The sequence below is a fragment of the Anabrus simplex genome, chromosome 2 (genome assembly GCF_040414725.1).
Source record: "Anabrus simplex isolate iqAnaSimp1 chromosome 2, ASM4041472v1, whole genome shotgun sequence".
Taxonomy (NCBI): Eukaryota; Metazoa; Arthropoda; class Insecta; order Orthoptera; family Tettigoniidae; genus Anabrus; species Anabrus simplex.
Window position 1 is genome coordinate 196,894,413 of NC_090266.1, and position 26,714 is coordinate 196,921,126.

Below are 26,714 nucleotides of genomic sequence, written 5' to 3' on the forward strand. Positions count from 1 at the left end.
CGATACCGTTGTGGAATTATTCATTATTACGTGCCCTTTGACACGAGTATTTAACCCCAGTGTTTTCTGCACGTTACCGTGGCCCAGAGTGTGAGAGGCAAGTCTGGTCTGCGCACGACAGGACGGCTTACAGGCTTTTCTAACGAGGACGATATTTTGCTTGGCTGCAAACCTAAAATACGCTGTTGTTTTAAAATTCATAGCCGTATGACAGAAACATTAGTTGAGTAGACAGGTAATATTGTAGGTATGGACTAAACTGTCATTTGCATTATATTCAGAGACCATACCTTTCATTTGAAGTACAGCCGAATTCACACGAAGCAAACAAGCGTGCGTGTTTGATATTCTTGGAATTGTTGCTTGCTCCACCCCTACATTAATGCGCGAGAGTGGGGTATTGGGTTTTGGGGGGGGGGGGAAGGGGGGGAGCAGCCTGCTGTCCCTGACGCAGCTAAATTGAGAATAGCCTGGAGACATCCAGCTCGCAAGACCTGGGGCAGAGAATGTTTTCAAATGGATTTAATAGATCCGCGAACTGGACCAGAATGAACTGACCATATCGCAGCCAGCAACAGTGAGAAGGTTGAAGAAAAGGGAACTTTAAATATATACCGTCGTTTCACTTTCTTACTCATCCATGTCCTCCTCAGTTCTGTGAGATCATACATGACACCTTCAATCTTTCACTGCGTTATCAGACAAGTGTTCTCAACCCGTGGTACCGTAATATGCTGTACAGATGCCGTTACATGCACTTCAATATAGTTGTCTAGGTAAGCCCTGAAGTTTCACCTATACCAGGCCTGAAAATCGAAATGATCGATCGACAAACGTTTTGTTCAATATCTTTCTGTCCTATCAGACAAGAGCTATGAACAAGGAACATCCCAGGAAATCCGTTATGATCTTTGCCATGGATAACTTATCTCTTCAGAATGAGTTTTTTTCTGCCAATATGTTTCCCGAGTTAAAATGATATATACTAATATTAGAACATGCAGTGAAATGTTACATTCTTGCTTTAGGTCTATATATTATTAGGGTAAATCTACATTTTCATACTTGAAACAATAGAAGACAAAACGTCGTTCCAGTTTTTCACAGTATATGCCTGAGTTTGGGAACTTGGTAGGGGACATAGAGCACAATCTTCTCGTTGATACGGTGCCCATCTTTAATTGCATGTTGTTACTTGTAGGTCCCAATCAGTATTTTGTATGAACTAAAATGCATGCGTAAATCAATCTCGATATTGTACGTAAACAACAGGTCAACTGAGTACAGGGTGTTCGATTTCCCACCTCAGCCATCCTGGGAGTGGTTTTTCCGTGGTTTCCCACTTCTCCTTCAGGCAAATGCTGGGATGGTACCTAACTTAATGCCACGGCCGCTTTCTTCTTTCTTCCTTGTCTATCCCTTCCGATCTTCCTATCCCTCGACAGTCCAACTCGTTGGCTGAATGGTCAGCGTCCTGGCCTTCAGTTCAGAGGGTCCCGGGTTCGATTCCCGGCCGGGTCGGGGATTTTAACCTTCATAGGTTAATTCCAATGGCCCGGGGGCTGGGTGTTTGTGCTGTCCCCAACATCCCTGCAACTCACACACCACACATAACACTATCCTCCACCACAATAACACGCAGTTACCTACACATGGCAGATGCCGCCCACCCTCGTCGGAGGGTCTGCCTTACAGGGGCTGCACTCGGCTAGAAATGGCCACACGAAATTATTATTATTATCCCTCCACAAGGTCCCTGTTCAGCATACCAGGTGAGGCCGCCTGAGCGAGGTACTGGTCATCTACCCCAGTTGTATCCCCCGACCCAAAGTCTCAGACTGTAGGACACTGCCCTTGAGGCGGTAGAGTTGGGATCCCTCGCTGAGTCCGAGGGAAAAACCAACCCTGGAAGGTAAACGAATTAAGAAAGAAAGAAAGAAAGAAAGAAAGAAAGAAAGAAAGAAAGGAGTAAATAGATACTACTACTACTACTACTAATAATAATAATAATGGCGCATTGCCTCCGTAGAAGCCTGGTGTAGGTCTTTTTCGAGTTGACGGCCTGTAGGCGACCTGCGTTCCATTTGAACGGGACCCTATCCAAGATGAATTCTAATGAATGAAGACGACTCACACGGCCAGCTACCAAGTCAGAGAAATTAAACAGTTAATATTAAAATCTCCGACCCGGCTGGGAATCGATCCCGGGACCCTTTCGACCAATGGCCAGCACCCTAACCATTTAGCCCTGGAACCGGACTAAACAGACATAGCAGCTCGCGACTCGGGAAGTTTTCCAAACAGAGTAATGTATATTTTGGAATTAACGTAATGTATTAAAATAGATTTTGCTTAATTTATTTGCAGTAATTCATCAAAGCCCGTTAATGAGAATATGTAGATAACATCATAAATCAGGTTGTCCAGACCTGAGCTCTACTAATCATTGGAAGTCTAAGTTTAGCGATCTAGGTATAAATATGAAAATAGGTATAAATACGAAAATATACACGAATCAGTGAGGCACTCCAGGCATCTAGAACATATAAACTTCATAGCAGAGAACGTGACACCATCTGGATACCAAGAAAAATAGAACATTTTCAAAGCTCCCCTATGAACCCTAGATGAGGCGTTTTGAAATTGAGGTTCAGGGGCAATAAAAAATTAAAAAATTGAAAGTCCGCAAGCTTAAGCATTTTGACCCCAGAGGAAAACTCGTGTTTCCAAAGCAATGATCTGTAGTTTTCTATAGGCCTAGTCTAAATTTATTTTTAACATCAAGCCCTGAGGAAATGTTGCGGTAAATTTTCGAAATATTAAGGAGGTTATCTACCGTATTAATAAACGGAATTCGAACTGCAAGTAGGTAGGAAAAAAATGAAGGTAGCCATGATTTAATGACACACTTCCAAGCACTCTAAGAAATAGGGGAAACATTTTATTTACACTTGTAAGTGGGGCTTACCATTTTTCAGTACACCATTCATATTTTTGTTTACAAAATTAAGGTAAATAAATAATATTCATACTATATTGGTAACACAGAACCTGATACTTACAAGATCTCCAGAAAAATCGAAAGTTCTCAAAACTCTCCCAAGGGAGGTTATCTTGAGGGGGGAGGGGTTGTCGAAATTGGGGATCATGTACAAAACCGCAGAAGTACACAAGTGTAAGCATATCTTAACACATAGGGAAACTTTCTTTCAAAGGTATAAGCTAAATGTGCTTAGAACACTTAAAATAATACAACTTTTATACACTGACTGACAGAGCAAATGCAACACCAAGAAGGAGTGGTTCGAAAGGGATGAAAGTTGGGAAAAAAACAGAGACGGCACGGACGAATAATTGATGTTTATTTCAAACCGATATGCAGGTTACACAATGCGCACGGCATCGACTCAGTAGGATGTAGGACCACCGCGAGCGGCGATGCACGCAGAAACACGTCGAGGTACAGAGTCAATAAGAGTGCGGATGGTGTCCTGAGGGATGGTTCTCCATTCTCTGTCAACCATTTGCCACAGTTGGTCGTCCGTACGAGGCTGGGGCAGAGTTTGCAAACGGCGTCCAATGAGATCCCACACGTGTTCGATTGGTGAGAGATCCGGAGAGTACGCTGGCCACGGAAGCATCTGTACACCTCGTAGAGCCTGTTGGGAGATGCGAGCAGTGTGTGGGCGGGCATTATCCTGCTGAAACAGAGCATTGGGCAGCCCCTGAAGGTACGGGAGTGCCACCGGCTGCAGCACATGCTGCACGTAGCGGTGGGCATTTAACGTGCCTTGAATACGCACTAGAGGTGACGTGGAATCATACGCAATAGCGCCCCAAACCATGATGCCGCGTTGTCTAGCGGTAGGGCGCTCCACAGTTACTGCCGGATTTGACCTTTCTCCACGCCGACGCCACACTCGTCTGCGGTGACTATCACTGACAGAACAGAAGCGTGACTCATCGGAGAACGCGACGTTCCGCCATTCCCTCATCCAAGTCGCTCTAGCCCGGCACCATGCCAGGCGTGCACGTCTATGCTGTGGAGTCAATGGTAGTCTTCTGAGCGGACGCCGGCCGGGAGTGCAGGCCTCCTTCAACCAATCGACGGGAAATTGTTCTGGTCGATATTGGAACAGCCAGGGTGTCTTGCACATGCTGAAGAATGGCGGTTGACGTGGCGTGCGGGGCTGCCACCGCTTGGCGGCGGTTGCGCCGATCCTCGCGTGCTGACGTCACTCGGGCTGCGCCTGGACCCCTCGCACGTGCCACATGTCCCTGCGCCAACCATCTTCGCCACAGGCGCTGCACCGTGGACACATCCCTATGGGTATCGGCTGCGATTTGACGAAGCGACCAACCTGCCCTTCTCAGCCCGATCACCATACCCCTCGTAAAGTCGTCTGTCTGCTGGAAATGCCTCCGTTGACGGCGGCCTGGCATTCTTAGCTATACACGTGTCCTGTGGCACACGACAACACGTTCTACAATGACTGTCGGCTGAGAAATCACGGTACGAAGTGGGCCATTCGCCAACGCCGTGTCCCATTTATCGTTCGCTACGTGCGCAGCACAGCGGCGCATTTCACATCATGAGCATACCTCAGTGACGTCAGTCTACCCTGCAATTGGCATAAAGTTCCGACCACTCCTTCTTGGTGTTGCATTTGCTCTTTCAGTCAGTGTATAAATCTGTGGCAAAGAATACTTTATACACCGGTACATTTCTTACTGAAAGTACGGTATTTTGGCTCTTTAATTCAAAGAGCATGAAGCACTTGGCTCAGCCGTGTATTAATATTATTATGTAACATAGTCCATTCAATCAGCAATTCCTTAATAAGCTGAGTTCTTTAGCAAAACTCATTATGTACATATATTCCTCTTTTGCTATTGGTTTTACGTCGCATCGACTCAGACGTCTTAATGAGACGATAGGATAAGACAGGGTTAGGAGTGGGAAAGAAGTGACCTGACTTTATTTAAGATCCAGCCCCAGTATTTGCCGGGTGTAAAATGGGAAACCACGGAAAACATCTTTAGGGCTGAAGAGAGTGGAGTTGGAACCCGCTATCTCCGGAATGCAAGCTCACAGCTACGTGGCCCGACCCGCGTAGCCAACTCACTCGGTTGTGAATATTTTTATGTGCACTGAAGCGCAGAGGTACCAGTAGTATTTGCTCTGAACATTATAACTTAAACTGACGTTTTGGTGCTGTCTAGATTTTGCGTGCTGAAACACAGACATCCAACCAAACCCAAGCTGCCATTCACATACAGAAGGTTTACATTTATAGAGCACTGTCTCGATACCTGGTTAACAAATCTCTTGCTTCATTCACCACGTGGTTAAGTTGTCCCATTCAGCGTATATTGTATTCGGCACGATTCACAATGTTTTGCATTTTTCGTGTAGGTAGTTATTTCTAGTTTTTGTCTTTGGAGTCATGAGATGAGGAAAGTAGTGTTGGCTCCGGAGTGTATGATTCGAAGTAGGTATCGATTCATTCAAATGTCCGAGTGAATCGATTCACAGCAACGGCTAGCTCACGGCACACAATTCAGCTGACTCGCAGCACCCAGTGCTGAGTGGCATATACACGGCTCACTATCGGGACACTGGACATGGGCGGGAAGCCGAACTTCCGCTGCAGCAAGACATATTAGAGGCATGATACACTGAAAGAATCGTACGCAGTCACGGATCAGTGAGACACAACACACACGCACCGTTCATTATCGGTACTCTGGACATGGCCGGAAAGCCGAACTTCCGCTGCAACAAGACATATAGAGCCATGGCACACTGAAAGAATCGTACGCAGTCACGGATCAGTGAGACACAGCACACACACGGTTCATTATTGGTACACTGGACATTGGCGGGGAGCCGAACTTCCACTGCAGCGATACATACAGAGCCATGGTACACTGAAAGAATCGTACGCGAATACGGACTCTCGCGCTCAGCTCATTTGAAATAGGTTATTCAGTTTACCATATTAGTTAAATGAATCAGTATTTTTATAACTAGTTGACCTTCAACAATTAATTAAACTCAGCTCTCTAGCCTACCCACCTGGTTGAGTGGCTCAGATGGTTGAGGCGCAGGTGTTCTCACCCCAGCTTGGCAGGTTCGATCCTGGCTCAGTCCGGTGGTATTTGAAGGTAATCAAATACGTCAGCCTTGTGCCGGTAGATTTACTGGCACGTAAAAGAACTCCTGCGGGACTAAATTACGGCACCTCGGCATCTCCGAAAACCGTAAAAGTAGTTGGTGGGACGTAAAACCAATAACATTATTATTTAGCCTACCCTAAGACTACAATTCATGCTCATGACCATTCCAAATTGTCTGTTTTGTATTAGAAAGAACCGCTGGATATTCTCTCAGTTCGTATGTCGCATTATTGCACAATACTTCAATAATCGAATCACAAGATCACCGGTGTACATGGACAGTGAGAAAGTGAGCAGACTGATGCAATAGCTTAAATAAAAATATGTTTAATCAGAAAGCCCGTGGGCTACTGTACATCTCGAGTAGCCTGTACAAAATATGAAGATTTAAACATTCCTCTGTTGATAGAAAAATAAATTGGCAAAAACGACCGAGCCGTGGTTTTAGGGTCGCTAACTATGAGCTTGCATTCAGGCCGTGGTGGGATCGAATCCTACCGTTGGCAGCCGTTAAAATGGTTTTCCGTGTTTTCCCATTTTCACACCAGGCAAATGCTGGTGCTGTATATTAATTAAGGCCACAGCCGCTTCCTTCCCACTTCTAGCCCTTCCTACCTCATCGTCGCAATAAGACCTATCTGTGCGACGTAAAGCAACTTATTTCATTTTTATTTAATATGTAGGCTACTGATTGTGGACACAGGCATTTTCACATTTAATTCTGTATATATAATACAGTTGTGACTTTCAGAGAACTGTGGAAAACCATAAGGTAGTGTCTAAAATTAGAGTTATTATTATTATTATTATTATTATTATTATTATTATTATTATTATTATTATTATTATTATTATTATTATTATTATAACTACGTAAGTTTTGTGCTGTAATATAATAAGCATATAGAGTACTGCACAAATACATATTTTTCCCTGCATTTCAATTCTTAACTTATTTATTTTGTATTTTGTACTTACTGTGAATATAATGAAATTTCCAAGTTCCTTGAAATCATTTAAGAAAAGACCAGACAAACAATTGATAGGGAATCTCCCATCTGGACGACAGCTCTAAATGCAGATCATTGATGATTGTGTGTACAAATATGTTTCATCTAACTCTAATTATTTATCTAATGGAGTTGTCAGTGGGAGGGGGGGGGGAGGCTTTGTAACATCAAAACTTGATGAGAAGAAGTGGCTGCAGGAGAAACGTGAATGTGAAAGCCAGATGACGCATAGGAAAACAGTTCATATAATGAAGACCAGATGGAAGCAGCAAGCATTGAATGTTGTTACTGCTGTCTTATCAGTCGTGATGGGTTGTGACTGGAATCGCGAAGATTCGATTCCATATGCCTGGGGAATCGGGTATCCGATTCCGGAATCGATTCCGAGGAAGATTTCCAGACTACCAGGAAAAAAATGTTATTTCATTATCGTGTGGCACAATTCATTCGTGACAACCAATAAGACATTTCACTGTATACAAAAGAAATAGTAAATATTGCACGGTCGAATTTGCCCTACTTATATCCGGAAGACTCACTCTACTGAGTGCGCCCAGCACACTCTGGTGACGTCATCGGGAACCGATTCCTCGCATGCGACATTGTGCGCGATCGCGGAGTCGTAGGAACCGATTCTCGTGATTCCAGGCGTCATTCGCGCACATCACTACTTATCAGTAAACACTACACAGATGCAATAGGATCGATGACTCTAATGAGGCGTGAATCAGCTCACTGTATCGATTCAGTAACGTGAACGGAATCAAATGAATCGAATATCTCATCACTGGAGGAAAGGTAAACGGTTTACAGGTCGTGAAGGAAAATAGTATATCACAATTTTCTCGGTTTATGCTGCAGACAAAATTACAGGATAGCACAGATACAAAGTAATTAGACTTCCTCCCCGTAATTGCCACGTTAATACAATTGAGATCTGGGGTAAGGTTAGCGGTTCTGTTGCTGAAAAAGAAAGAAAGAAAGAAAGAAAGAAAGAAAGAAAGAAAGAAAGAAAGAAAGAAAGCATTTCACAGTTTCTGAACTAGAACACTGTTAGCTGAAGCTGCGGTGTAGCCTATGTCAGGCCATTCCAAGTGGGCAGCTCCAGGAACTCAGTGCTGAGAGAGAGTATTGAAGGAGAGAGTGGGGGCGATAGAATATATCCACGGTATTCCCTCTCTCTCGTAAGAGGCGACTGAAAGAGTGGTTGAATGGGAGGCTACATTTCTAGAAAATAGAACTCAGAGGATTAGAGTAGATGAAGCGTTATCTGATCCTGTAAAGATTAGAGGGGGTCCCGTAGGGTAGTATTATTGGACCCTTATGTTGTTTTATATATAAAAATGATATGAGTAAAGATCTGGAATCGCAGATAAGGATATTTGAGGATGATATTATACTGTATAGGGTAGTAAATTAGTTGCAGGATTGTGAGCGACTACAAAGGGACTTAATCAATGTAGTGAGATGGACAGCAGACAATACTATGATTGTAAATGGGATGAAAAGTCAAGCCGTAAGTTTCACCAAGAGGAAAAGTCCTCTCAGTTTTAATTGTTGTGTTCATGAGGTGATAGTACCTCCTGGGGAACAATGTAAGTTAATACAAGGAATGATCTTAACTGGGGTAATCATATTAACGAAGTAGTTAAGAAATGTTACATATCTCTTCATATGGTTATGAAAGTATTTAAGGGTTGTAGTAAGGATGTAAAGGAGAGGGTGTATAAGTCTCTGGTAAGATCGCAGTTAGACTATGGCCCCAGTGTATTGGGACCCTCACCAGGACTACTTGATACGAGAAGTGGAAAAAATTCAAAGGAAAGCAGCACGATTTGTTCTGAGTGATTTCCGACAAAGCAGAAGTGTTACTAAAATGTTGCAAACTTTGGGCTGGGAAGACTTGGGAGCAAGGAGATGAGATGCTCGACTATGTGGTATGTTTCGATCTGTCAGTGGTGATTTGGCGTGGAATGACATAAGTAGACGAATAAGCTTGAGTGGAGATTTTAAAAGCAGAAAAGATCACAGTAGAAAGAGAAAGTGAGAATTCAAGAGGAAAGATATTCATTTGTAGGGCGAGGAGTAAGGGATTGGAATAAATTATCAAGGGAAATGTTCGATAAATTTGCAAGTTCGTTGAAAATATTTAAGAAAAGTCTAGGTAAATAATTATAATGAAATGTAAATAAGATATAAACAATTGATAGGAAATCTGCCACCTGGGTAACCGCCCTAAATGCAGATCATTGATTGATTGATTGATTGATTGATTGATTGATTGATTGATTGATTGATTGATTGATTGATTGATTGATTGATTGATTGATTGATTGATTGATTGGGACCAAGAGATCACAATTTTGGAGTGTGGGTTCACGACCACGGTTCGTAACTTCCACTTACTTGTGCCAGAGCCCTCACTTTCATCTTTCCTATCACACCTGCCTTGGTCAACACAATTTCTTTCTTATCACCTTGGAGTTCAGCGACAGGCCAGATGGATTTAGGTTATCATCATCAAGAGTTTTCATTCCCCACCCTGAAAGAGTAGGGCGGGCCACCTAGAGGGTTACGCCCTCTCTCTGGCCAAGAGATGAGGGCGGGTTGGGGAGGTGTGCTGGAGCGTTGCCTACGAGATACACAAGGCCGGGAAATACAGCACACTAGACTCGTCCTCGAGATACTTCCGGCAAGTGCCGCTAGAGTTCTCTTTACTGATCTGTCTCGCCCGCTCATTACAACACGTTCGAATATGAAAAACTATAAAAATTCATTAAAACTAGTAATTTTAGAAGGCAGCAAACATATATGAGATCGAAGATAGACCAAGAGCAATTGTTTGACTTATTTTCTACAGCGTATTTCTTACAATATGCTTAAACAAAATAAGTAATTCACAAAAAAAAGCAGAGAAATCTGATAGCGAGTTTGTCACTTCTTACCGATTCCTTTAATTGTGCCTCAGAGTATCCGATAAGCGGATCGAGATTGCGGTCATAAATAACTTTGGGTTTAATCGCCCTTTCACCAATTATCAGCGATCCAATCTTTTCCTCCGCACATCTGATATTTTGACATTCGTATTGAAACTGCCGTTTGGTGAGCGATGTTATGCCCGTTACGCAAACATTTAGCGTCGTTTCACCGTATTTCTCTTTTTTCTTCCCGTAAAATTAAATTTGTGTTCGCCTCTGTGGTGTAGTGGTTAGTGTTATTAGCTGTCACCCCCGGAGGTTCGGGTTCGATTCCCGGCCCTGCCACGAAATTTGAAAAGTGGTACGAGGGCTGGAACGGGGTCCACACAGCCTCGGGAGGTCAACTGAGTAGAGGTGGGTTCGATTCCCACCTCAGCCATCCTCGAAGTGGTTTTCCGTGGTTTCCCTCTTCTCCTCCAGGCAAATGCCAGAATAGTACTTAACTTAAGGCCACGGCCGCTTCCTTCCCTCTTCTATGCCTGTCCTCTCCAATCTTCCCATCCCTCCACAAGGCCTCTGTTCAGCATAGCAGGTGAGGCTGCCTGGGCGAGGTGCTGGTCATCCTCCCCAGCTGTATCCCGCGACCCAAAGTCTGGTGCTCCAGGACACTACCCTTGAGCGGTAGAGGTGGGATCCCTCGTTGAGTCCGAGGGAAAAACCGACCCTGGAGGGTAAACAGATGAAGAAAGAAGAAGAAAATTAAATTCGTTCTAACAGGAATAAATCTCCTAAATGACCAATTTTAGCATGCTTTTCAATTTGGTTTGCTTTTTGGTCAACTTCAGATACCGTAAACCTTTATTTCTGATTTAATTACCCATATCCTACTTCTCAATTTACAGATTATTTTCTGTAATCTGGTATTTAATTTTCTGATCCCTATATTTTTTAGATTTAACACAGATACTCGTAGACTTTCCTTGATATAGAAACGAGACTTGTACTCCTTTTTAGTTTGTGGCTGACGTATGAAGATATGGTATGTTCATCGTTATCGTTTTGATGGCAATACATCATTTTTGAGAGCTGGACGCTTCCTGCGTTTGACATTTCCCTGTTTGTGAACAGGATACACAATGAAAACAGAAGGAAATTTGATTGATGTGCTTACACTGAAATACGTTTTATGAGAAGAATTGCCAGGTACCTAAAGAGATCCTACTATATCACCTTGCCTAGAAATAGTTTGCTTCCATTTCTCCCTTAAACCGCACTCGGAACGGAAACTTTGGAACGTCAATTTTCATGCTTTCTTAGTGTCATCCGAAATACAGAGAGGTACACAACAGTGCACCTTCTTCTCAACCTCACAGACACTCACCGACAGAAACAATATTCACAATAAATTGCACAAAATCAACACAATATTACAATGTTAAAGTCCGTCAAGAACAGAACGGAAACCTGACATCTAGCGGCCAAACCGTGAACACGGTCGGGCCGCTTTTTCAGCGACAAATTAGTAGCTATGTTCCGGCCTTGTGTATTTCGTAGGCAACGGCTGGAGGAGGGAGGTGGGTATGGAATTAGGTTAAGTGTTTCCCTTCCTCTGTTGTACTCTTGTTTCCTTTCGACCCAGACGGCAAAGGTTTGCCAGCCTAGGGATTCTTTCATTTTCACGCCCTTCATGGCCCTTCCCTTGATATTAGTACCATAACCAACCAGCTCTGGACCAAGCATTGAAATCATTCCAACAGCGTTTTGTCAGTGATCCAGAACGCATTAGTTAGGACTTTTTTTCTTCCACCTCTACTGACCCCTGACGACCAGTAACTTTATAGAGAGAGATAGTGAAAGAGATCACGTTAACTAAGCGATAGGAGGTCCTGCACCTTGTTTGACCTTCATGTGCTCTACTCTACATGTCCGCTACAGTCACACAATAGATAATCTACCATGTAAACCCAACTTTCATTTTTTTAAAGTTTATTTTTCCTCTCACATCTTTTGCTATGGTCTTCAACATTCCTAAGTGCCACGCCATTGTCCCATAATTTTTTCTCTTCGAGACAGCTGCATTACTCTCAAGCCATCAACACGCTGCGTCTCCACGTCTCTCAGCAGAGCGCTGTCCGGCTCCATGGCCAAATGGTTAGCGAGCTGGCCTTTGGTCCAAGGGGTCACGGGTTCGATTCCCGATCTGGTCGGGGATTTTAAACTTCATTGGTTAATTTCTATGGTTCGGAGGCTAGGTGTATGTGCCTTCTGCAGCATTAGCATTCATGGTAGGTAGGGCCCCATTTTCATAGACGCGCAGGTCGCCTATACGTCGTCAAATCGAAAGACCTGCACCAGGCCACACGCCACTATTTTTTATAGGAGAGCTCTAACATGGTCCGCCTCTGTGGTGTAGCCTAGTGGTTAGTGTGATTAGCTGCCACTCCCAGAGGCCCGAGTTCGATTCCCGGCTCTGCCACGAAATTTGAAAAGTGGTACGAGGGCTGGAACGGGGTCCACTCAGCCTGAGTCAACTGAGTAGAGGTGGGTTCGATTCCCACCTCAGCCATCCTCGAAGTGGTTTTCCGTGGTTTCTCACTTCTCCTCCAGGCAAATGCCGGGATGGTACCTAACATAAGGCCTCGGCCGCTTCCTTACCTCTTCCTTGTCTATCACTTCCAATCTTCTCATCCCCCCATAAGGCCCCTGTTCAGCATAGCAGGTGAGGTCGCCTGGGCGAGGTACTGGTCATTCTCCCCAATTGTATCCCTGACCCAAAGTCTCACGTTCCACGACACTGCACTTGAGGCGGTAGAGGTGGGATCCCTCACTAAGTCCGAGGGAAAAGCCAACCCTGGAGGGTAAACAGATTATGTAAGGAAGAAAGAATAATATACAAAAATGTTGATATCATTGTCTTTCAAACCTTACCTTTGTCTTTCATAGGTCGGCGGTCCGAATGAAACACTGATGCGGCTAAGTATCATATATTTGTGTAAATAACGTAGGTTTTGCATCTCGAAATAAGATTTCGTGACACATTCAAGCTTATACTTTTCTAGAAATTTAAACACGGGGAATAATAAAAACTATGAATCCATAATCTAAAGAGATTGAATGCCAGACATGGAACGAAAAATTGAAGCGGATGGAACACTTCTGGTATGTTGTTTATTCAACGATGATGGTCGAATCAAGATCTAGTAAAATTAATGTACGGCACTTACTTCATACTTGTGATTTTTTTTCGTGTGGCTATTTCTAGCCGAGTGCAGCCCTTGTAAGGCAGACCCTCCGATGAGGGTGGGCGACATCTGCCATGTGTAGGTAACTGCGTGTTATTGTGGTGGAGGATAGTGTTATGTGTGGTATGTGAGTTGCAGGGATGTTGGGGACGGTACAAAAACCCAGCCCCCGGGCCATTGGAATTATCCAATGTAGGTTAAAATCCCCGACCCGGCCGGGAATCGAACCCGGGACCCTCTGAACCGAAGGCCAGTACGCTGACCATTCAGCCAACGAGTCGGACATACTTGTGATCAAAGGTAGTCTTTTAAAAGTAGGTTTGAAGATGAAACCACTTTTACATCGCCCCGTTTTCAGGCCAACTACGTTGTATGGGAGTGAATGCTGGGTGGCCTTGGAACATGTAATATATTGTATAAGCTGGATATTGCCGTCTCTGTGGTGTAGTGGTTAGCGTGATTAGCTGCCACCCCCGGAGGCCCGGGTTCGATTCCCGGCTCTGCCACGAAATTTGAAAAGTGGTACGAGGGCTGGAACGGGGTCCACTCAGCCTCGGGAGGTCAACTGAGTAGAGGTGGGTTCGATTCCCACCTCAGCCATCCTGGAAGTGGTTTTCCGTGGTTTCCCACTTCTCCTCTAGGCGAATGCCGGGATGGTACCTAACTTAAGGCCACGGCCGCTTCCTTTCCCCTTCCTTGCCTATACCTTCCAATCTTCCCATCCCTCCACAAGGCCCCTGTTCAGCATAGCAGGTGAGGCCGCCTGGGCGAGGTACTGGTCATACTCCCCAGCCGTATCCCCCGACCAAGAGTCTGAAGCTCCAGAACACTGCCCTTGAGACGGTAGAGGTGGGATCCCTCGCTAAGTCCGAGGGAAAAACCGAACCTGGAGGGTAAACAGATGATGATAAGCTGGATATTATGGACATGAAAGTAGCGAGAATGAGTGCTGGTATAGAAAGTAGGGAATATATTCACACTAAGGAGATAAAGGGACTGATCAATCTAGCCTAAATCTAAACTTGAATCCGAGTCCTGTACAGCCAAGTAGGGCATTCTGTCTGTCAAAACGACTTCTGGTCGGGCAGAAGGACAGCCGGCATTGGTGTATCACTGGTCAGCGTAACGACCTCTTCAAATAGCATTCCTGACCGAATCCGCTGTCTCTCACATTAGACAGCCCCGCGACTGGTCTTCATTCATTCTAATAACTACATTTTAAATGTTAGTAATGTATTCCCTAAACGTTGTTGCTGCATGATGGCCAATGTTTAATAGCAATCATGCATCTCTTGTATTTGTCAGTCGACTATTTTGTGCCGCCCCGCGGTGAAGGGGGCAACGCGTCCGCCTGTCACCCCTCGGCCTCGGGTTCGATTTCCGGTTGGGTCAGGGGTTTTTAATTTTAAATGATTAATATCCCTGGCCTGGGGACTGGGTGTTTGAGTCGTCCTTAACGTTCCTTTCCTCACATTCAACACTCTACGCTTCCTCCATTCCAATTACAAGCAGGTTCATATCACATGGTGCAAGTAGGGGCGAAAGATCTCCTTAGGTCGACGCCCCGAGCAAATAGCATTTTTTAAAATCCTTGAATATAGGGAGAAAACGCATAATCAACCGCGTAACCGAATCGAAATAACCATGATATTTTGTAGCTATTGTCAGATTTCATTTTAGGAACTTGGGGCGTGGTGATCAACAGGTGGTGATTATTATTTTCAGTGGAAGCGCAGATAGGCAACCAAGCTCTGATGATCGGCAAGAGGAGGTGGTGGTAATAATTGTTTTAAAGGAAGGTAGGCCTACAACTTTCAATCATCTCCTGGTGATTAATGACATTGTATAATGTCTTTATAACCTACCTGTGCTGATGTTATTTCGGGGATAATATTGACAAGGCCGTGAGAAAGTTATCATTGTAGCATGTTTGTGCATTCGAATTGAGAATCTGCCGGGAAAGTGACTCAGACGGTATAGGTAGCCCAAATTGGTGAACTTGATCCCGACCTCCTCAAACGCATCACTTATCTTTCCTGACAGTCCACTGTCTCTCACATTAGACAGTTTCTCATTTAGTCTATCGAAGCTGGGTGAACCGCGCTCCAACCCTCAGACCAGGATTTACTCCATCCTTCGGCTATGAAGCATAGCCTCTTTCAAACCGTTCGACTGGCAAAACTGACCAAACTTCGGCACCGTGGAGCCCTGCCTGTACTGTAAAATATTCTAAACTCGACATTAGTGTCCTATGACTCCTTAAAAAATCATTAAGGACACATCTAGTACTAATTTCAAAGACTAATGTTTAGTGTTTAATTTTAGAGTTTGATTCCATTTCGCATGTTAGCTAATCCGAAACATTTCTTCCAAGGAAACAAATAGGCACCCTAGTAGTTTTTCATATATTCAAGAAATGAAAAGAAAGTTTGGCTGATGATATGGAAGTTAGCCATCTATCTTGCTAGAAACCAACTCCTCAACTCCTTGGAGGAGTGGAAGGTATAGGCTTTCATTATTCATAAACATGGCATTGTTGTGAGTGGTAAGCCCTATGTCTGGCCGCCTTTGCCCCCCGGAATTAACCTGGTACTCATTTTTGATGCAGGCTAAGTGTAACTAACTCAAAGGCCATGTACCTTTCCAGGACTGAAAATCTCGTTTAAATGTTTTTGACTTCTTGAAGGTGAAATGAATCCACGTCCTTTCGGATGAAACGAGCACACCTTCAGCGCCTTGGCTAGGTGGCCCCTGACAACCCCTTTAAGCATTACCCATCGAGAATTATGTTATTGGTTTTATGTCCCACTAACTACTTTGAACGTTTCCGTATACGCCGCGGTGCCTGAATTTTGTCCCACTGGAGCTATTCTACGACCCGGTAAATCCAGCGACACGAGGCTGACGTATTTGAGTACGGAGCCAGGATCAAAGCCTCCAACTGGAGCTCAGAATGTATACACATTACTGCCTGAGCCACTCAGACCAGCTCAACCAAGAGTACTTATAAAATATGACTGGCTGGGTAGCACAGTCAGTTACAAACTCATCCTATGAGCGCAAGGTAGCAGTGGCGAATGTCGGCACTTTCTGTTGGCCTTAAATGGTTCTAAAATAGACCAGAGATCTTAATAGGGCAGTAGTTAGCAAACCAGTTCATTGTCCGGAAGAGTTTGGGTTCGATCCGCGTTGGTACCACGAATTTCAGACTGGCAAAGGTTCTGGAACAGGATCCACAGTACCTCAAAATACAACGAATTTTTCAACTCATTGTGCGCAGATACTGTACTTGTCTCTTGCGATGTCTTTGTTTTTATAGAAACACGAAAGAATAACTTATACATTATTTCTAGATGTATGTCCATGAGGAGAAGAACGCTCACAATCTTAAAGTTTGGAGACCGCTAACAGCCAGTGAGGTAGCGCTCAGACTGGCCGTGCCAGGCTGTTGTATGCCCCATCATGTTCTCCGCTACAACGGAACAATAATTGACCGCATATCGCTGCAGGCCATGCTCCGGGGGATGCTGCATGCAATGGGAGTGTAGCCATGATGTGTGAGCGAGTCGGCCGGCGAGGGAGATAGAGAGAAAGGATGCTGGCAGAAGCGCAACTTCCAAAAAGCAAACACAACTCGGTTAATTGAGAGCTGAAACTCTACGATGCCGTGGCTAAATTGCTATATGCCTAAGCCTATATACCTTTTATGCGCGTTATAGGAGAGGCTAGTCAGGACGGGAGTTTATACATCAGGCACGGTACGGCGAGGGAGAAAATTGCTATACCTTGCCTTTACTTCCCCATCACAGAGAACTTCTAAATTATCCCCTTTCTGCTCTCTGCACTCCCTAGTCACGTATTTTCTTTAACATGAAACATCGTTTTATTTCCAAGTTAACATTCATCCGTCTGATAATCCATGCATTGTAGAAACAAAACACGAGTGAGGAAACGAGTAGAAAATATTAGCACAGCTACATTTCAAGCACTGGGCTGTTTTTTGCGTCATCCTATTACAGAACTGGTGTGCTGAAAAAGGAAAAACAACGGAGTAGATGAATGCGCACATCGTGTTTAATGGTCTCCGGTAGCAGTTAATTTGGAATTACGTTGTGACCGGCTGTTATGCATGGCAAATTCCCACAATCAACTTCTAGGACTTCGTTCATTTCCTTCGCCTGCTAAGAACACGTCCCATTTTCTCTACGATGAAGTCATTTAAAAATAGTCCACTTTTGTGTTATGCAGTCTTTTTACTTCGTGTTTTTCTTTTGGCGTTGTTTCTGGTAGTTTACACACGAGAAATACTAGGGAGAAGTATATCAACTTAATAAGTGCGAATTACGAAGAACAGAGAACAGCAGACAGTCGAGACCACAGAGAAGTTCTGCCTTACTGACGAGTAATCTGAAGGCAGGCCGACTCCGTAGCTGAATGGTCAGCGTCTTAGTGTTCGATTCCCGGCAGGGTCGTGATAGTTTCATCTTCAACCGGTTAATTCCCTTAGCTCGTGGTCTCGGCGTCCGTAATGTCCAGAATATTTCTGCAACTCGTACTCCACACACAACACCACCCTCCACCACATTCATTACCTTGTAGTGAAAAATGAAATGGCGTATGGCTTTTAGTGCCGGGAGTGTCCGAGGACAACTTCGGCTCGCCAGATGCAGGTCTTTCGATTTGACTCCCGTAGGCGACCTGCGAGTCGTGATGAGGATGAAATGATGATGAAGACGACACAAACACCCAGCCCCCGTGTCAGCGAAATTAACCAGTTAAGGTTAAAATTCCCGACCCTACCGGGAATCGAACCCGGGATCCCTGTGACCAAAGGCCAGCACGCTAACCATTTAGCCATGGAGTCGGACATTACCTTGTAGTTTACTGTACCCACCATCTTCGGAGGGTCTGCCTTGTATGGGCTGCACTAGACTAGTAACAGCGTCACGAAAAGATTATTATTATTATTATTATTATTATTATTATTATTATTATTATTATTATTATTATTATTATTATTTTTTTTTTTCTAGTCTACCAGTCCTTATGATCAAAACTGTAAAGCTTGATCGTCCATTTGTCATTCCATTCCTTCTTTATTTACGATTCTGCTATTAATGGTCCCAAAAACATCAATCGATTGTAATTTTGGTTTCCTCATGACGAGATTGCGAGTTTTCTCTAAATGAAAGATAAATCGATCACAGCCTTATGACGATAATTCAATACACTTTAATTTAATTTCGTGTGGCTATTTCTAGCCTAGTGCAGCCCTTGTAAGGCAGACCCTCCGATGAGGGTGAGCGGCATCTGCCATGTATAGGTAACTGCGTGTTATTGTGGTGGAGGATAGTGTTATGTGTGGTGTGTGAGTTGCAGGGATGTTGGGGACAGCACAAACACCCAGCCCCCGGGCCATTGGAATTAACCAATGGAGGTTAAAATCCCCGACCCGGCCGGGAATCGAACCCGGGACCCTCTGAACCGAAGGCCAGATTCAATACACTATACAATAGGGATTAACAGCCCTGAATATAACACTACCCAACCCAACACTGGCAACCGATTCCACAGCTTGTTAAATGGTCACTTCCACTCTATTACTTTCCCTCGCACTTCTCGTTCCTCTTGATCGAGGTATCTACACCACATTCCCCACACTCAGCACGCAACAGTACAGTAATCCTTCCAAATCCAAATATCAACCCTCTTCAACACTATAAACGGAAAATCAACTAATTACGCATTCCACTGTAGCGTTGCCAAACTTCTAGAAATTAATTGATGTAAAGTGGAAAACTGCCGTTTTGACCAATGATGGCTCGGTTATGGACACATTTCGTTTACATTACTTTTAACTGCTAATTATTAAGCTGCTTTGTTTTGGTCATCAACTTTTATCTCCGTCGTTTGTGTGTGTCTGTTGATTGTATCTTTTCATTTTCCTACCACTTTTCCCACACCTGTGGGGTCGCGGTTGTGAACTGCGTCGCACATGTGGATTTGGCCCTGTTTTACGGCCGGATGCCCTTCCTGACGCCAACGCTATCTGGAGGGATATAATAATCATTGCGTGTTTCTGTGGTGGTTGGTAGTGTAGTATGTTGTGTGAATATGAAGAGGAGAGTGTTGGGACGGACACAAACACCCAGTCCCCGAGCCAGAATTCCCGGCCGGGAATCTAACCCTGGACCCTCTGAACCGAAGGCCAGTACGCTGACCATTCAGCCAGCGAGTCGGACTGTCTGTTGATTGTATAACTGTAGTTAATATGTTTTTAATCTACCAGGTAGTTTTTGCATATTTTATTATCATTGCTTCGACTATTGGCAGTACGAGCGAGGAGGGCTCAGTATAACTGTACCTTATACTTTTATAAATAAATTTTTGGTATTTTTGGACATCACTTGTGACGCTACGCTGAAAATCGAGTTTTATGAGTTAGGATTCCTATGGTTTTCTTAAAATTTGTTCAGTCAATTCTCCGAAACATGCCGGTTTACAGCGAGAATGTCAGTATCCCTTGTTATTCTTATCTTTATGAACAATTAATTTAACTTTTGCAGACCAACAAAACTGCTTATATAGAATGACTAACAACACGTAATGCCTTTGCTGGTGGGATGTATGGTTTACATTGCACTATGTCTTCTGGTATGGGCTAGAATAAATTTATTACTTTCATTGATCTGTCTCAGTTTCGTCCTTGGCTTTGACAATATGAAAATGACCGAGGTATGGGCGATTCTAGTAATACCGTTCCTTATGCAACCAGTCGCTGTTACGAATGGTGTGAAAATATCGCTCATAGGGTCGGTTGGTGCATGCATTTCAGTGGGCTTGGCAGACTGATATGTAATAGCAACTTCTGGCTCAGTGAGGAAAGCAACAGGAAATGTACCTCACTCCTAATTTCCTTAGTATGCCTCTTCAGTGACACCTAGGCTATCTATGTCAGCTGTTGGTGTAGCTGTAGAGGATCAAACCAGCCTTCGGGATGAATACCCAACATACAGCACACAACAGCACGTATTCTTCATATTGAAAAATACAAAAGCCAAATCATTCGACCGACATTTAAATTTTAGTTTCATTGAGAAGACGCCCAATACCAAAAAACAGCATATAACATGTATAGTTTGCTATAGGTATACAGTGACGTAATAATGATATCAGGTAAAAACGCTTGATCTCCGGTAGATCCTCTTTAGCACATTCAGAACCACTGCCCATTAGGAATGTACAATTCTTCATGAATTTCTTTCTAATGATTTACCTGACTTCAAAACTTTTGACACCGGGCGAGTTGGCCGTGCGCGTAGAGGCGCGCGGTCGTGAGCTTGCATCCGGGAGATAGTAGGTTCGAATCCCACTATCGGCAGCCCTGAAGATAGTTTTCCGTGGTTTCCCATTTTCACACCAGGCAAATGCTGGGGCTGTACCTTAATTAAGGCCACGGCCGCTTCCTTCCAACTCCTAGTCCTTTCCTATCCCATCGTCGCCATAAGACCTCTCTGTGTCGGTGCGACGTAAAGCCCCTAGAAAAAAAAACTTTTGACATGTTTCCTACGAATTCATAGACTATTTTGGTTCTGCTTTTGGTAATATAGTGTCGGTTATCATAATTTGCAGAATTTAGAAGTATAAATAGGCGAGAGCTTATATACATGGGTGAATATTCACCGGCTAAATGACCACGATATTTTAGATTTTATAAGAGGAGTACTCAGCCCGAAGGCTGGCTGAATTCTCAACAACTCCACCATCATTTGTCATAGAGGACTTAGGCGACATTGAAGAGGCGTACAGGAGAAATGATGAGTGTTATAGTTTCCCCTTGCTTTCCTCACCGAGTCAGAAGTTACTGTTACACACCAGTCTACTAAACCCACTGAAATTCATGCGCCAACTGACCCCATAAGCCACATTTTCGCACCATTCGTAACAGGGACGGACTGTATAAAGAATGGCGTTACTATCATCGCTCATTCCTTAGTTACTTTCATATTATCAAAGCCAAGGATGAGACTGAGGTTGGTAAATGAAAGTAACAAATGTGTTCCTGTCAATACCAGAAGACACAGTGCACTATAAACACTTGCTCACGCCAGCAAAGGCAGAGATTTTATTAGCAAATAAATGCAATTTCATGTTATAAAACAGATACTCATTTTGTATAGACTATAACACACCTTTTGAACAACATGTTGTCGTACGAGATGACTCTCTTCATTGCGACTCTTATATGAACATTTATATGTCATAAACGTTCATAAAGAGGTTTTTTAAATACTTCGTGGTACGATGTTCATTTTGTGTCCGTTCAAGCGGCCATAATTTATTAAAAAAACATTCTTCGTAATGGTCGGAGAATATTCAGGTCTGAAAGGCTTAAGATGAAGATATATGGCTCAGTGTTATATTGACGAAACCTTACATTAAGAGTTCTCACTTTGAATTACGGCTCTTGGAATTCAATTTATGAGTCATGTTGCACCTTTACTAATGTTGAGTTTGATATACTGTACCTGAAGAAGAGATTCAGGGGGGACTATGAATGTAATACGGAGTGTATCTTCACCAAGCAGGCATGTCGGTAACTGCAGTCATTTAGTTCCATTGATAATACGTGAGTTATTATCCATGTTAACAGCATTTCCTTCAGCAATTATTCCCGAAGGAGCGTATTGTAACTTGCGATATTTCACAATAGTCTAATATGCAGTACATGCATAAATTAATAATTACAATCCTTGACTTAGGCATACTATATAAGAATGTCTTCTTCTAGGTCTTTATTCATTCTGTAAGTGATGAATAACTACATGTTAAATGTTAATCACGTATTCCTTATAACTTGCTGCTGTAATAACAATCGCGCATCTCTGGCATTTGTCAATCGATTATGTAGAGAAGCGATCCCACAGCTTGAACATGAGAAGGAGACGCATAACCAACTGCGCAACCGAATCGATTTTACCACAATATTTTGTAGTTATTGTCAGATTTCATTTTAGAGCTTGGGGCATGGTGATCAGCTGGTGGTGATTATTATTTTAAGGCGAAATAGACTGGGCAACTAACCTCTGCTGATCAGAAAGAGAAGGTGGCGGTGGTTTCAACAGATGGTGGTGATGGTGATCATTGGTTTAAGGGGAAGTGCAACTGTCAATCATCCCCTGGTGATCAACGGCATTGTATAATGTCTGTATAACTGTGCTGATGTGATTTCGCGGACAATATTGGCAAGGCCGTGAGAAAGTTACAATTGAAGTACTTTTGTGCTTTCGAATTGAGAGTGCGCCGGATAAAGTGGCTCAGACTGTAGAGGGCCCCTTCTGAGCCCAAGTTGGTAGGCCCAGTCCAGTGATACTTTAAAGTGCCCAAAAATACACGAGCCTCCTGTCAGTAACTTAACCGGTACGTGAAGGAAGTCCTGCGGGACAGAATTTCCCGCACGATGGCGTCACCGAAAGGCGTAAATATAGTTAGTGGGTAGTAAAAACAGCAATATTATATGAAATTATAAACCATGGTAAAACATTTCAAGGATGCCTGAAGGCAGGATTCGAACCCACCTCCACCCAAATTTCCTAAAAACTGATCAGTCCATTGACGAATTAATTAATTTTTGCCGTTTGAAGAAGATCTACTGTTGGCATCGAATTCTTATTTATGCTAGCAAATGTAGCCTGTTGATACTCGTTTCCTACTTGAATTTTGAATAGAAGAGTTCTGATATTGATTGCCATAACTTTCCGATGTTAATAATAATTTTTTTGCTAGTGGCTTTACGTCGCACCGACACAGATAGGTCTTATGGCGACGATGGGATAAGAAAGGCCTAGGAGTTGGAAGGAAGCGGCCGTGGCCTTAATTAAGGTACAAAAATGGGAAACCACGGAAAACCATCTTCAGAGCTGCCGACAGTGGGATTCGAACCCACTATCTCCCGGATGCAAGCTCACAGCCGCGCGCCTCTAACAGCACGGAATAATAATAATAATAATAATAATAATAATAATAATAATAATAATAATAATAATAATAATAATAATAATAATAATAATAATAATAATAATAATGTTATTGGTGTTACGTCCCTCTAACTACTTTTGTGGCTTTCGCAGTCTCCGAGGGTCCAGAACCTATTCTCGCAGGGGTTCCTTTAGATGTCGGTAGATTTACCGACAGGATGCTGACGAATATGAGCATCTTCAAGTATCGTACCACCGAACTGAGCTGGGATCAAACCCGCCAACGAGCTCAGAAGGCCGGGGCTCTACCATCTAAACTAATCAGCCCTGCCCCCAGCATTACCTTTTTCCTTTGAAACATTCATAGTTTAGAGAAATAATATCTCTTTCTTGTACAAGATGAGTAAGTAAAATAGTTGTGGTACTTTTGACACTTCCGAGGAAGGAGAATTCTCAGAAGTACCGCTTCAGAACGCCCAGGTTGCATCTCCCCGAGGAAATAACACAAGGCGCGACTTCATTTGCCGCCTGTTAAGGTTGGGATAAGTATATACAAATATTTAGTAGAGCTCCCGGAAGCGAGGAACTCCACGAAATGGTCTCACGTGTTATTTTAATTCATGTTCCACTGTGTGACAAAAGGTAGAGAATATCTACATCTGAGTGAAGAGAAAGGAAGACTGGCAACGTAACATAATTATGCTGGGCGCTCGTTTTGTATTCTCAAGTTCATGGTATTGAATCTCGATACACTCGATTGACTCTTCTTCTTATTCTTATTCTTTTGCTACCGCTTTTCCCACACCTGTGGGGTCGCGGGTGCGAACTGCGTCGTACATGTGGATTTGGCCCTGTTTTATGGCGGAATGCCCTTTCTGACGCCAACCCTACGCGGAGGGATGTAATCACTATTTCGTGTTTTCGTGGTGGTTGGTAGTGTGGTATGTTGTCAGAATATGATGCGAGTGTTGAGATGGACACATACACGCAGTCCTCGAGCCAGAATAATTAATCAGAAGCGATTAAAATCCCCGACCCGGCCTGGAATCGATCCCGGGAGCCTCTGAAACGAAGGCCAATACGCTGACCATTGAGACAACGAGTCGGACTCTACAGTATATACTAGATTGACATCAGCTTGCCTGCCTCTTACCCGCAGCCCACGGGTTCGATTCCTGGTCAGATCAGGGATTTTTATTTCGATCTGGGGGCTGGTTCGAGTTCCACTCAGCCTGTGTGATTACAATTGAGGAGTTATCTGGCGGTGAAATAGCGGCCCCGATCTAGAAAGCCAAAAATAACGGCTGAGAGTGTTGGTCGTTCCGACCACACAACACCTCGTAATCTGCAGGCCTTCGGGCTGAGCAGCGGCCACTTGGCAAGCCATAGCGTTTCGGGACTGTTGCGCCGTGGAGTTTGGTTTGGTAAAATCCGATAATAGTTGAAGGGACCTTTAGCAGAAAGCCTTTAGGTATGAACAAATGACTTACCGAAAATAAAACCTTTTAAATGCTTGACTGGTACATTGATGTAGAGCAATTTGGACAATGATACTAAAATCTCTGGAGCGTGATAGCCGAGTTCACTTCACTGACTTCTCACTAAGGCGGCTGTAGATCGAATCCTACTCTCGTGGTTCGGATTTCAAGTAAAACTGGATGGAAGTCCTATGACTATGCTTTTGAAATAAGTAGGCACGTGAAACTACGGTTTTATTTCACTAACATCTCCCAAAATCAATAAAACCGTATTCAGAATTACTTGGAAGTGTAAAAGGAAAAGACAACTCCTGTGATTCAACTAATATGCCTTCGCATCCTGAGGAAATGGAATCAAACAACAAGATGATGAATGGAACGAAACTGATGTCTTTACTTTCTTCAGCTTATTCCTGTATTTGTGGGATCGTTGGAGTCAGCAAGGCTTATTTTGAGTTTCCGGAGGTGTTTTACGGCTAGATGCTATTTCTGACGACACGTGAGTTTTCAGGTGAATACGTCATCCAGGTTCCATTGGAAAAATAAACCATGCCGTTTGGGTGGAAATCCAGTAGCTAAGCCACTGGACTGTTCCATAGAATGATGTACAGTCCAAGTGGTAACGATTCCCCCAAAAAGATGCAGATAAGAGGAGAAGTCGTTCTTCAAACTGGGTGAAGTATATCATTGATTGAATTTGTTGCTACCGTTTGAGAATTATTATTATTATTATTATTATTATTATTATTATTATTATTATTATTATTATTATTATTATTATTATTATTATTATTATTATTATCATCATCATCATCATCATCCGCCTCTGTGCTGTAGTGGGTAGTGTGGTGAGCTGCCACCCTCGGAGGCCCGGGTTCGATTCCCGGCACTTCCACGAAATTTGAAAACTGGTACGAGGGCTGCCGGCCCCGTGGTGTAGGGCTAATGTGCCTGCCTGTTACCCGGAGGCCCCGGATTCGATTCCCGTTCAGGACAGGAACTTTTACCTGGATCTGAGGGCTGGTTCGAGGTCCACTCAGCCTACGTGATTAGAATTGAGGAGCTGTCTGACGGTGAGATAGCGGCCCCGGTCTCGAAAGCCAAGAATAACGGCCGAGAGGAATTGTCGTGCTGATCACACGACACCTCGCAATCTGCAGGCCTTCGGGCTGAGCAACGGTCGCTTGGTAGGCCAAGGCCCTTCAAGGGCTGTAGTGCCAAAGGGGTTTGGGGGTAAGAGGGCTGGAACGGGGTCCACTCAGCCTCGGAAGGTCAACTGAGTAGAGGGGGATTCGATTCCCTTCTCAGCCATCCTCGAAGTGGTTTCCGTGGTTTCCCACTTCCCATTCAGGTAAATACCGGGATGGTACCTATTTAAGGCCACGGCCGCTTCCTTCCCTTTTCCTTGTCTATGCCTTCCAATCCCCCCCCCCCTTCCCCCCTCAAGGCTCCTGTTCAGCATAACAGGTGAGGCAGCCTGGGCGAGGTACTGGTCCTCTTCTCCAGTTCTATCCTCTGACCCTAAGTTTCACGCTCCAGAAGGTAGGATCCCTCATTGAGTCCGAAGGAAAAACCAACCCTGGAGGGTAAAAGACAGAAAGATTATTATTATTATTATTATTATTATTATGATTATTATTATTATTATTATTATTAATATTATTATTATTATTATTATTATTATTATTATTATTATTATTATTATTATTATTATTATTATCGTATATCGTTAGCCAGCAACAATGTGATTTAAATATTCCGTTGCAGGAAATGTAGAGGTATATGTTCGGCACTACCTTCTCCCCCTTCAGTCCACTACTGCTCTCTGATTGATGTTTGCCTCCCCAGATAATATCACCCAGTACCCATATCTGAAGGTGGCTGAGTTGGAATTTGAAACACTTTGCCG